General features: G+C 39.0%; 1 long non-coding RNA gene across 1 annotated transcript in view; it reads left to right on the top strand.

The window, feature by feature from the left end:
- Window positions 1–1,452: 1,452 nt before the first annotated feature.
- LOC138964507 (uncharacterized) overlaps window positions 1,453–13,558 on the top strand; it is a 50,647-nt gene continuing 38,541 nt past the window's right edge. The window contains exons 1-4 of the long non-coding RNA XR_011455125.1: window positions 1,453–3,172; window positions 4,032–4,097; window positions 4,706–4,795; window positions 5,347–5,464. This is a non-coding gene — a long non-coding RNA (uncharacterized lncRNA). The remainder of the gene's footprint in view (window positions 3,173–4,031; window positions 4,098–4,705; window positions 4,796–5,346; window positions 5,465–13,558) is intronic.

The following is a 13,558-nucleotide window of genomic DNA, read 5'->3' as shown; positions in this document are numbered from 1 at the left end:
GATAATGTGATAATGTGTATACACATTTAGGGCTGTTTTTCAGTATTAATAACATGTTCTGTTTGATTAAGGGTATTCAGCTGGTATTTCCTTGTTTTTACTACCTATTTTATTCATGTTTTTATTACTTAATTAGTGGAAGAATCTGTTGTAATGTATGTTTGATGGTGTATGCTTTTAATCAAGCGTTGCTGACTATGAATGTAGATGTAAATGCTTGTATAACTGTGTTTGAATTTTAAATGTGTCAAGCGCAAAGAGCATAATTGTAAAGTTATGATGTTGCGCTATATAAATGCTCATTTATTATTATTATTATTATCCCATCAAAAATCGGAGAAAAATGGCACAAGAAAATCCATACAAGAATATCCATGTCAAATTTCATAAAGATCTATTGAGTAGTTTTTAAAATATGCTTTCCACACACACACACACACACATCGGGAAACAAACCTCCAGGATAATGTATGGTTATTCATGCTTATCGTATGGTAAGATAAATGTCCACGTAGTACACACATTCTGGCAATGGAGGTTGTGGGTGCTTGGGTTATGAATTTCATCTACTGAAGATATTGCTATGAAAGGGAATACTTCAGGAAGCCCACTTGTGCAAAGAAAACACAAAAACAAAACAAAACTAAAATCAAATAAACAAACAAACAAAAATTATGAAGGCTGGAGTTGCTGTCCATGAACACTGAGCCAGCAGATACAGACCTGTCAATGAGTTGACCAATAAGGTGAAGTACTGGTAGCTATTTGGTTTAAAAGTTCATGGTGTTTTGGCCAGTAATAATACTAACAATGACAGACACTTTATTCTCCATTTTAATGAATACATCATAATGAAAAAAAGTTCTCGGCACATCAAAAACTGCCTGTCAAACGTCCATTTTAGTGACAGACCATTAAAACATTCCATGTCACAAGTTGAGCCCCCTTGTTTAAAGGTACGAAAGGCCGTGGAAAAAGTTCTGTCCGAACACATTTTCGTTTTTGACTCACATGCGAAGCAAAAGTGAGTCTATGTACTCACCCGAGTCGTCCGTCCGTCCGTTCCCCCCCCCCCCCCCCCCCCCCCGTCCGTCCGGACGTCCGTCCGTCCGTCCGGACGTCCGTCCGGAAAACTTTAACGTTGGATATTTCTTGGACACTATTCAGTCTATCAGTACCAAATTTGGCAAGATGGTGTATGATAACAAGGCCCCAAAAAACATACATAGCATCTTGACCTTGCTTCAAGGTCAAGGTCGCAGGGGCCATAAATGTTGTCTAAAAAACAGCTATTTTTCACATTTTTCCCATTTTCTCTGAAGTTTTTGAGATTCAATACCTCACCTATATATGATATATAGGGCAAAGTAAGCCCCATCTTTTGATACCAGTTTAGTTGACCTTGCTTCAAGGTCAAGGTCAGAGGAGCTCTTCAAAGTTGGATTGTATACATATTTTGAAGTGACCTTGACCCTGAACTATGGAAGATAACTGTTTTAAACTTAAAAATTATGTGGGGCACATGTTATGCTTTCATCATGAGACACATTTGGTCACATATGATCAAGGTCAAGGTCACTTTGACCCTTATGAAATGTGACCAAAATAAGGTAGTGAACCACTAAAAGTGACCATATCTCATGGTAGAAAGAGCCAATAAGCACCATTGTACTTTCTATGTCTTGAATTAACAGCTTTGTGTTGCATGACCTTGGATGACCTTGGGTCAAGGTCACATGTATTTTGGTAGGAAAAATGTGTAAAGCAGTTCTTAGTGTATGATGTCATTGCTAGGTTTAGTTATTTGACCTTGACCCTGAAGGTCAAGGCCATGTAAAGGTCAAGGTCAAGCATGTGAGTCGTATGGGCTTTGCCCTTCTTGTTTTAGGTGTTTTGTTTACAGTGCATTGAGTCGTGTTGAAGGCGAGCCGTCCTCACTTCAAACACACTGACACACCTAATCCAAGGCCCTTTGAAGTCCTGGTTTCTGATCTGGCAGAGCTATTGTATATATTTCTTATCTCACCTCCCCTTTTCATAAAATGACCGAGGAAAAATCAGGCTTCGGCCATTGTCTTTTGAGCGAGGACTGAATACCATACCAAAACAACAGGGGCTGAGAAACTGAGTTGACAGGTCTGGGGGAAAGAGGGTAAGAATCGATGGTGTGATTCCAGGAGAGAGCTGAATACGGTACGGTCCTAGGATTCAGGGGACTATTTTCATTCAAAAATAGTTACTCAGTATAAAACAGTGTCTCATTTACAGTCTAACAAACACTAAACAATGGAAAAAATCGAGAGGACGATGGTTATGGCCGCGATATTTTTTGTGGCGCTTATTAAGGATCAGACTATTGAAAAGAAGATGGAAATGGACGACCGACTGCTTGTCAACATTCCCGGTAAGTCTCGTTAATTATGATGAATATTTGGAACATTGATTACATTACATTAATGCAGTGATTTCAGAAGTGTCAGAGAACCAGATCTTTAGCTGGACTCTAATTCTATGTGAACCGAATTTAATTGAAAATAAATCATTGCTTCTTTGTTGTATATCTTTCTTTTGAATACAGTTCTTTTCCTAGTAGTCATTGATCAAATCACAAGAAGACAATGGAAAGTTGAATAATAAAAATAAATGAAACGTTCACAAGAACGTCGACGTAATGGTCTTTGTTATGGACGAATGTACAACTTGAAAAGAAAAAGATTAAGAATCACCACAGGGAGAGTCCATGTTATTTATAAATAATGAATATTGTGATTTATTTAATCAGTCAATGTCATTGACTTGTTTTGTTGAGGATGTTTGGGTCTTATTTGATGGCGTTTAGTTGTCCTTAGTACATCTTTTGTTCTGGTCTGTGTACGTGTCTGCGTGGGTGTAGGTGAGTGCACCGTAACTAAGAGCTATATGCTACACTTGTAGCATAAACTGCGTAAGTATTTACTCTACGTAAGTGTCATATATAACTCAGTACAGTCATGTCTGTGTGTGTGTGTGTGTGTGTGTGTGTGTGTGTGTGTGTGTGTGTGTGTGTGTGTGCAGTCAATGAGAAAAGCAGTGAACACTACTTGGGGCGTAGAGGGACCACTGTGATGACTTCAGTTCTGGTCACATTGACCCCAAGAAATGGACACACGACATCATGTCCGTGGACCTGGGGGTAAGAGGAGAAAACTGTGTTCTAAATTGTGTTGTGTAATGATTACTTAGTAGTAGTATTTTCCCATGTATTAAAGATGTAGTGCAGATCTCGTCACCCACCTTTCTGTTTCTCCCTGAGCTGCCCCCTGGCCTTCCCTTTTAGATAGTATACTTTAAGTTTGTTTGTTTGTTTATTTGTTGCTTAACGTCCAGCCGACTACGCAGAGCCATATCAGGACGAGGAAGGGGGGGATGAAGGGGGCCACTTGTCAAGCGATTCCTGTTTACAAATGCACTAACCCATTACTTGTGTCCCAGCAGGCTTTAGTAAAACTAAATTAATACCTACTGGAAGATTACCAGTTTCCAGTATGTTAAAATAGGCTTAACCTATCTACTGCTGGACTTACATCAGAACACTAACAGATTAAACTATACATGAATCGCGAGACAAGCGGCAAGAGAAGAGATTTTTGGAAAAAATACAGGTGAATGAGCAAGAAGGCAGAAAAAAGAAAAGAATTCATGAAGAAAAAGAGAGCATGACAGGAAAGAGGAACCAAAAATCTACCTAACAGCAAACTAGAAAGCTCCTGCGGTTCCAAAAACAGGAGGGGCCTTTAATTTCATAACCGCAGTGCCCCACTGCGGGAGTATACTTTAAGTCTCATTAGCTTTAATATACTTTTCATCTCTAGAAAACGTCGTTCGTTTAAAATAAAACTGTATTTATGACTAACTTGTTGTCAATGTTATTTAATTATCACTCTGAAGAAAACAATTATGGGAGTATGGGGAAAATGAAGCAACCAGTGAATAACATGGACTGAGATGGTTTTAAATAGGACTGTGAAATGTAACATTTTATCTTCCTGCAGTTCCATATCTGGAGCCCTGAAAGCAGTAATAGCTACATCAAGGACAGTACTCTTTACATCAAACCGGTAAGTCGTTCATACATTTCTGTCTGCATATATATATATATGTGACCCATAAAACATGACGTTTCCCTAAATCTGAGGAAGACACAACCGTCCTATCATGTCCGCCTCACTCCGGTCCTCTGGACACATCAAGTACGGCAGGGTGGAGGTAGTGGCCCAGCTACCCAAGGGTGACTGGCTCTGGCCTGGTGAGTGTTCTGTGTTTTGTTTTTAATTTAATTTAATTTAATTGTTTTGACGGTGTGAATCAAATCTGGCTCCTTAATTTTTCCCGGTGGGTGACAAGCTTTTGCCTGGTGAAAATTCAGCTCTTGATGTATAGGTTTGTCTTTTAGGAAATAGTGGTAAAGAGCTGTTGGTGGCCTCGGTGATGGTGGCACGAGGAGATTAGAGCTCCTAGGCAGGATACAGGTGGCGGCTGAGATTCTCATAGGTAGCTCTTGCCTGGTGAAAACTCAGCTCTTGATTTATAGGTTTGTCTTTGGGGAAAAAGTGGTGAATGGGGTGTAAAACCAAGGTAGTGGCAGCGGTGATGATGGCACGAGGAGATTAAATCAATATCCCAGCTGACAGTTACTGTTATAAGCGTTATTGTCATGTGTGTGCAGCAATCTGGATGATGCTGGTTGAGAGTGTCTATGGAGGATGGCCCAGGTTCGGAGAGATTGACATCATAGAGACTGAGTAACGTTGAGCAGGTATTGACTGACTTCAAGATTCTTGACATTTAATAGATTGAATTTAAATGCTACAGTTTTCACCTGTTACCATTTAAAAATCCAAATATTGTTCTGTACTAGACTTATTAGGCCAAGTCCATAAGGCCGAAAGTTTGAAGGCAATGCGTTGGCGAGTTACTCAAATGTATCATTTTCTGTCTCATTACCCGCTAAAACGGCTTCAAAAACTGCCCTTTATGCCTTCTGAGAGGATTGACACCTACACCGCTCAGCATGCCATAGCACGAATTCATGAGAAAAGAAACCGAGCTCTTAAATTGGTCTCGAAACCCAAAGTTCTTAAATGAATGCAAAATTAATTCTTTGAATAGGTTTTCAAAAGTACGACTAAAATCAACTGCCAATAACATTCCAGCTTCTCAATTGATGGGTTGCGGTCAGCCGTTTTTCATTATCGATGAAAACTGATCTGGTGTGTTCAGTTTTGATCTTCTTGGTGGACAAAATTACTGAATGTGTTGATATCGCTTTAAGCAACTCGGTGTGATTGTTCTGTCTTGCCTCACCAGGTAATGAGCACCTGACGCTCCCTAACGGGCAATCTATTGGAGTGGACTGTGATCATGCACATTTTAACTACGGTATTGAACGCGATGGACCCGGACACATAAAATACAAGGGAGTATCGTAAGTGTGTGTGTGTGTGGGGGGGGAGAGAGAGAGAGACTGAGAGAGAAGTCTGAATGTTTTAATGAGTAGGCCTTGGGCCATTTTCGTGGAGATGAGCACATCTCAAGCACCAGCATACTCAGTTTTGCTGATGTTATACGCTTGGTACATATATTTACTCATTTTCCTTAAATAACATGTGATAACATTACTTCATAGCTAAGCACATGATTTTACCTATGGCACAACACAAATCTCTAGCCTTCCTCTCTGAGATGCGTTTGAAGACAGACTGTTAAAAGAGAATAAATGTATGTACATAATTATGATAGAATAATGATGCATGAATTGAAGAAATGTATAAGAACACAAGAATGTATGAATGACAAAGAACAAATGTTTATTTTTGAATGTTTTATGTATGTTTTATTACGGACACAAAAGCTCAGCAATGCAATTTCTCTTTTAGAGATTAATAAAGTTTATTGTATTGTATTGTATTGTATACAAATGCACATAGTAAACAATAACAAGAACATCCTACTCATCTATATATAATCCTATTCCAATAATTCCGGTGTGCTTTTCACACACTTGCGCGTACATGGGTGTTTGTGTTTATGTGTGGTCATATGAATGGTGTGTGTCTGTGAGTGTATGTTTACGAGCGTGTGTATGCTTTGTAAGGGAGTATCGCCCTGTTTCGTTTACGGATTACGGATTACGAATGGAAAGCGCCTTCATGACAAATGTAGAAAAACGTAGCAATAGCGGCTTACTAGTGTTTGAAAACAGCATGGTTAATTTAAACAATGATGGGATTCTCGTGTATTTTCGTGGAATATAATATTCTCTTAACTCAGCATATTTAGGGCATACTAAAACAAAGTGTACTTCATCTTCAACGCTGCCACAACAAAATGGACAAGATAAATCAGCGGAGATTGCATTTAAATTAAAGCGAAATCGATGCACTTTCACAGGAGATACTCCCAATCTAAGTCTAATCAGAAGTTTTCTAGCTTTAATATGTTTCAAATCACTTAAATAGTTGGATAATGTTTGGGTTGATTTGAAGGTTCTGTCCAGAGAGAAACGTTCACTTCCTTGTACATTTTCAAGCCAGAGAGAGAGAGAGAGAGAGATAGAGAATGAGAAAGAGAAAGAGAGAGAGAGAGAGAGAGAGAGAGAGAAAGAAAGAAAGTGAGTGAAAGAGAGAGAGACAGAGAGAGAATGAGAAAGAGAGAAAGAAAGAGAGTGAAAGAGAGAGAGAGAGAGAGAGAGAGAGAGAGAGAGAGAGAATGAGAATGAGAAAGAGAAAGAGAGAAAGAAAGAAAGTGAGTGAAAGAGAGAGAGAGAGAATGAGAAAGAGAGAAAGAAAGAGAGAGAGAGAGAGATAGAGAATGAGAAAGAGAAAGAAAGAAAGTGAGTGAAAGAGAGAGAGAGAGAGATAGAGAATGAGAAAAAGAAAGAGAGAAAGAGCGAGAGAGAGAGATAGAGAATGAGAAAGAGAAAGAGAGAAAGAAAGAAAGTGAGTGAAAGAGAGAGAGAGAGGGAGAATGAGAGAGAGAGAGAGAATGAGAAAGAGAGAAAGAAAGAAAGTGAGTGAAAGAGAGAGAGAGAAAGAGAGAATGAGAAAGAGTGAAAGAGAGAAAGAGAGAGAACTCAGAACTCAGAAAATTTAATCGCTAAAACTTGAAAGTTCATTGCGATAGGGAGGTTTGGGGCGAGGGAGACAATTTCGAAATCACCAGACGTTTTACATTGTACAGATGTTTACCCGACATGGTATTTTCCGCGTCAGTTTTGATATTGTATTGTTCTCCTTGTGTAATACAAATTACGTCGTTCTCTCAAATGTCTGGATGAGAACAAGAGTCCCTAATCACACGCGAACCGGAACAACGAGACTGTCAACCGAGATAGAAACGCCTGCAACACGTGCAAAGTTGTCACTGCTACTGTGTTGTGTGTCAACGTCACATGCCAAGGGTTGTTGTTGTGTCATTTGTGGCCTCGACGAAATCGAAAGATTTGACATTGAAGAACAATTCTGACTTGACTTTGGTTCGTTCTGATTACCTTTCTCTTTCTTTTCCTGTCGTTCTTGTGCACGAAGCCTGTCGCGCTGAAACTGGCTTGGTGGTTTGCGGCGAAAATGTCGAGTCATGGCTGGCCGGTTCGAGTCGGAGCCTGATCCAAGTCGTAGGACGACTGTCGTTTTCGTGCCTTCAGCGCAAAGTTTCCAGGAACAGACGGCGTTTTCCTTTAGCAGGGCTTCCAGGGTACCTTCCAGAGCTGTTGGGAGTCCAACAGCTGGCATTTTGAAGGAATATTGAGCGTTTCTCAACGTTGGATCGAGAGCTCTAAATTTTCCGCCCTGCTGCTTGAAGATCTCGCGAGACCCCCTATCAGAGAGAGAGAGAGAGAGAGAGAGAGAGAGAGAGAGAGAGAGAGAGAGAGAGAGAGAGAGAGAGAGAGAGAGAGAGAGAGAGCATAAACTTACTGATTGATTGACTGGCAAATTGACTAAATAACTGACGGAGAGAGAATTTGTGAATGTATCTAATTGTTTCCGTTGTCTGATACACAACAATGGTTTCTTGCGCGGGTAGAGGCAGGTTGAACCATTTCTATAAGGCCTGCCGCGAAAAGGACGATAGAAGTTGACGAGAATGATTGCCCTTTTTACCTACCGAGAATGTTAACATATGCCTGTATCAGTGTATGTGAGTCGATGGGACAAACGGGACACCACGTTAGGTACTGGTTCTCTGTGTGCAGCAATATTCAGGGCACCACTCTTGGAGACGGGTTTCACACCTTCTGGCTGGACTGGACTGAGAATAACATCATGTAAGAACTGACAAAGACTCTCCCAGTCCATTTAGAGCTTCAGTTATCCATTGATCGTGCAAGCCATTTTCAAATTTCTCTTTTTACAAGCAGGAATCTTGACTCTCACAGGAAGCGGTCACACTGTTACATTCACTTGTCAAAACCAAGTCAAAAGCACAGTGCCTGAATTATAGGTGTAAAAAAAACCACCCCAGTCTAACACCATATCAACTGGTATGGTAGACCAGCTGCTGATTTTGTTTCTATAGAATGTTTGAATTTTTGTCATCTGAGCTACCAGACGAGTTTTTAAAATAAGCAGTGTTAGGCTTTGCAATAGTGTGAAGTCATAACACTTTGACGTTGAGTTTTTAGCGTTTGTAATTAAAGACAGAGCTTTTAAATGTTGAACGCATTCAGACATGATGCAAGTCTCATTCAACTTCAAAGCCACACCTGGGTCATGCTTGAATCCAGGAAGTGAAGATATCAATTTCTTAAGTGTTTTTTTGAAGACAGGGCTCCGACACTTCACACGCTTCTAAGATTTGATGACCAAACGTGGTTCATGTCTAGAGGTCACCAAACCATGTAAGTGTGTGCCATTTTAAATATCTAACATGATGTAAGATTGAATAATCTCGTTAAAATGTCAAGATCAAACACCAAACAACAGTCGGCACTTTCTAAAATCACCAGCGAACTACCAGCTCCAATTTTGTTTTCCTTCAAACACCAACTAAAGTTTAACTTCTGATATTAAAAACAAATTCATTTCTGTGTTTGGCTCCCCTGAGCATCAGTGAGTCATAAGTAGTTAGTAGTGTTTGGACGTACGGCCTGCTGAACAAACTTAACGTTGAAGTTTTCTAGGATGTTTTTAACGTTAGATCTTTAAAATTATGTCACACACTCACAGGGTTTGATGATCTTCAGATATGAACCACGTTTGGTTGATCCTCGTCAATTGTAAATCTAACAACAGGGTTAACTTCAAACCAAAAAAGGGGACCAGGAAAATTATCATTTTCTGGGTCATTGTTCTTTGTTTCTCTACGATTTGCTGCAGTCTGGGATTTGACAATAGCACCGGGGGGGATTCCGCAACAACACGAATCTGAACGGATCCCACATCTGGGACAACGGTCCCTTGATCAATCGGTATGATCTGCTGATATTGTCCAGATCTGATCCAGCCATGTTGTTAAATTATATTTTCAAATTATATTCGAAATATTGCGTATTTTATGAAAAATATAGTTGGTGTAAACTTTGTCCACTTTGCCAAATGTTCAGTCTTTACTGACTCTAGACAAAAACATTGACAACTCAATTATATCCAACGAGAAATGTATCACAACATTAAACATCATACACCATAAAAAAAAAACATAAACATAACATATCACGACTGAAACTTGAATTTCTTTTACAACCATTGCTTGTCTTGGATTGTTCATGGTCACAGACGTTTAAAACGACAATATAATCTGCTCTTCTCTAGTTTTACCTGATTCTCAACGTGGCTGTGGGAGGCAAATGGTTCGCGCCGAGCTACATCAACTATCCCTACAAGCAGCCCTGGACAACCGGTGCCAGTGACGACTATTTCCAGTTCTGGGAGGGCCGGGACCACTGGCTGCCCACCTGGCACGACGAAGACATTGCCATGAAGGTCAAGTCGGTCAAGATGGTGCAGTACTGATCTATTGCTCTATCGCGAACGGTTTGCAATCCGCGTGCTGTGTTTCACAAATTAAAATATCTAAATTGTCTGGGAGTGTTTGTCTGTTAATCAATATTCCAAATACACCTTTGCGCTTGCTGTGTGTTGAGTTGATTTTGTTCCGGTACAAACATCTTGTGATGTGGATATCTTTTTAAAAGAATTGTCTGTTTTGTTGTTGTTGTTGTTGTTGTTGTTGTTGTTGTCCATTTATCAGTTTTCCTCTTTTTCTTTGGTTTATTTTAGATCACTGAATTGAGAGCAAAGCCTGTGCTTATAAAACGGTTGTGGTGTTATGGGTGTTCACATACACATATACAAACATGCTCACACTTTTACCTGTCTGATGAGAAATCAATCTCTCCATTTGATATACCTGCACAACTTGAGAATAAATTATGCAATGCGACTTTTCAAGCCAACCAGTTAAGGGAATCTGAGAACATAACAAGAACACTGAGGCGTAATTAACCATTCAGGCAACCAAATGCACTGCAATACGTTCGGTTCTCCCTAGCTTTCGTTATTAAACAAGGGGAGAGAGAGAGGGGGGGGCACACACAGAAACACAGACTGAGAAACAGAAGGTAAGATAGACAAACAAGATAAATTGGATTCCCAGGTAAGATAGACAAACAAGATCAATTGGATTCGCAGGTTGAAGATGTTGGAATTTGATGTAAAAAATATTATTTTTGATATGATACCTGGAATGACATATTTAAAGTGGGTGCTGAGTATGTAAATGTGTTACTGAAACGATGTGGTAACCCTTTTTGGAAGAATGGTTTGAAACATTATGAGAAATGCTGTTCCTTATGAGAGGTAATTAATGTGAATGATTTTGTGTCTAAATGTATACATTACAATTTGAACATCACACGAGATCACGGGACAACTGTTAATAAGGCCTAAAACAAAAATAGGTGTGGTTACGGTAACCCGACCTACCCTATTTTTAGGGGCCGACACTATAACTTTTTATATTTAGTCAAGTTTTGACTAAATATTTTAACATCGAGGGGGAATCGAGACGAGGGTCGTGGTGTATGTGTGTGTGTGTGTGTGTGTGTGTGTGTCTGTGTGTGTGTGTAGAGCGATTCAGACTAAACTACTGGACCGATCTTTATGAAATTTTACATGAGAGTTCCTGGGTATGAAATCCCCATATGTTTGTTTTCATTTTTTTGATAAATGTCTTTGATGACGTCATATCCGGCTTTTCGTGAAAGTTGAGGCGGCACTGTCACGCCCTCATTTTTCAACCAAATTGGTTGAAATTTTGGTCAAGTTTTCTTCGACGAAGAGCGGGGTTCGGTATTGCATTTCAGCTTGGTGGCTTAAAAATTAATTAATGACTTTGGTCATTAAAAATCGGAAAATTGTAAAAAAAAATAAAAATTTATAAAACGATCCAAATTTACGTTTATCTTATTCTCCATCATTTGCTGATTCCAAAAACATATAAATATGTTATATTCGGATTAAAAACAAGCTCTGAAAATTAAATATATACAAATTATTATCAAAATTAAATTGTCCAAATCAATTTAAAAACACTTTCATCTTATTTCTTGTCGGTTCCTGATTCCAAAAACATATAGATATGATATGTTTGGATTAAAAACACGCTCAGAAAGTTAAAACAAAGAGAGGTACAGAAAAGCGTGCTATCCTTCTTAGCGCAACTACTACCCCGCTCTTCTTGTCAATTTCACTGCCTTTGCCATGAGCGGTGGACTGACGATGCTACGAGCATACGGTCTTGCTGAAAAATGGCAGCTACTTGACTAAATATTGTATTTTCGCCTTACGCGACTTGTTTTTATTACATTTGTCCAAAAAAACACCCACAAAAACCAAGAAAACGAGTGCAGAAAACGCAATGAAAGCGGAAGCGCCCGAGTCGCACACTTATTTCCCTGTCAAGTAGGTTTAATTTGTACACATTAGAAAAAAAAGTTTAAAAAAAAAGTGATTGCCTGCCTTCCTACCCTATTTTTTTGGCTATGTTACCGTAACCACACCTATTTTTTTGGGGGGCCTAAGGAATGGATTGAAAATGATGTATTGTTTGTCCATCAGTTGTTACATTTTAATGGAAGATTTTTGACTCTTGACTTTTGAAGAATTTAAGTTGAATTTTCCTTTTGTTCAAACTAATTTTTATACTTATTCAAGTTTTGACTAAATATTTTAACATCGAGGGGGAATCGAAACGAGGGTCGTGGTGTATGTGCGTGCGTGTGTGTGTGTGTGTGCGTGTGTGTGTGTGTGTGTGTGTGTAGAGCGATTCAGACTAAACTACTGGACCCATCTTTATGAAATTTGACATGAGAGTTCCTGGGTATGAAATCCCCATACGTTTTTTTCATTTTTTTGATAAATGTCTTTGATGACGTCATATCCGGCTTTTCGTGAAAGTTGAGGCGGCACTGTCACGCCCTCATTTTTCAACCAAATTGGTTGAAATTTTGGTCAAGTAATCTTCGACGAAGCCCGGACTTCGGTATTGCATTTCAGCGTGGTGGCTTAAAAATTAATTAATGACTTTGGTCATTAAAAATCGGAAAATTGTAAAAAAAAATAAAAATTTATAAAACGATCCAAATTTACGTTTATCTTATTCTCCATCATTTGCTGATTCCAAAAACATATAAATATGTTATATTCGGATTAAAAACAAGCTCTGAAAATTAAATATATAAAACTTATTATCAAAATTAAATTGTCCAAATCAATTTAAAAACACTTTCATCTTATTCCTTGTCGGTTCCTGATTCCAAAAACATATAGATATGATATGTTTGGATTAAAAACACGCTCAGAAAGTTAAAACAAAGAGAGGTACAGAAAAGCGTGCTATCCTTCTTAGCGCAACTACTACCCCGCTCTTCTTGTCAATTTCACTGCCTTTGCCATGAGCGGTGGCCTGACGATGCTACGAGTAAAATGGCATTGCGTTCAGTTTCATTCTGTGAGTTCGACAGCTACTTGACTAAATATTGTATTTTCGCCTTACGCGACTTGTTGTATTTTACGAAGGAGTGATTAAATCCTCAAGAAAATATCATAGTGATGTAGGAACTTGTCACTATTTCCGAGAATTGTGCACTTTGTGACAACTTTTTGCCATTTGGCATGGTGGTAGGTATGGGTCTAAGGTTTTCAAAAACCATCGAGTACAACATGGGCGGCCCCGTTTTCAGCCTGTAATTAGCATAATTCAAATTGGCCGCCAGCTTACAGAGTAGGGACTGGATTAACAGTTCCCTTAGGTTTAAAAGGGTACTTTCAGTACTCTTCTGGGTGTTATTTGACTCAACAAATTCAAATCTGGTGTTGATCTTCCCAGTTGAAGGATTTCAAAGGAATAATTTGCATAAATTCAAAATGGCCGCCAGAAAATACTGAAAATCTTATACCTCCGGTTCTGTTGGCTCTTTTTTCTTCACAGAACCACATTTTCCCATGTTATTTGACATGAGAAATCCATTTCTGTTGTCAATTTATCATTCCAATGAATATTTCAAATTATGCGACAATCT

Source organism: Littorina saxatilis, linkage group LG4 (genome assembly GCF_037325665.1).
Source record: "Littorina saxatilis isolate snail1 linkage group LG4, US_GU_Lsax_2.0, whole genome shotgun sequence".
NCBI classification, from domain to species: Eukaryota; Metazoa; Mollusca; class Gastropoda; order Littorinimorpha; family Littorinidae; genus Littorina; species Littorina saxatilis.
Note: the sequence above shows the minus strand (reverse complement) of the source record. Positions and strands in the feature narration are given on the sequence as shown.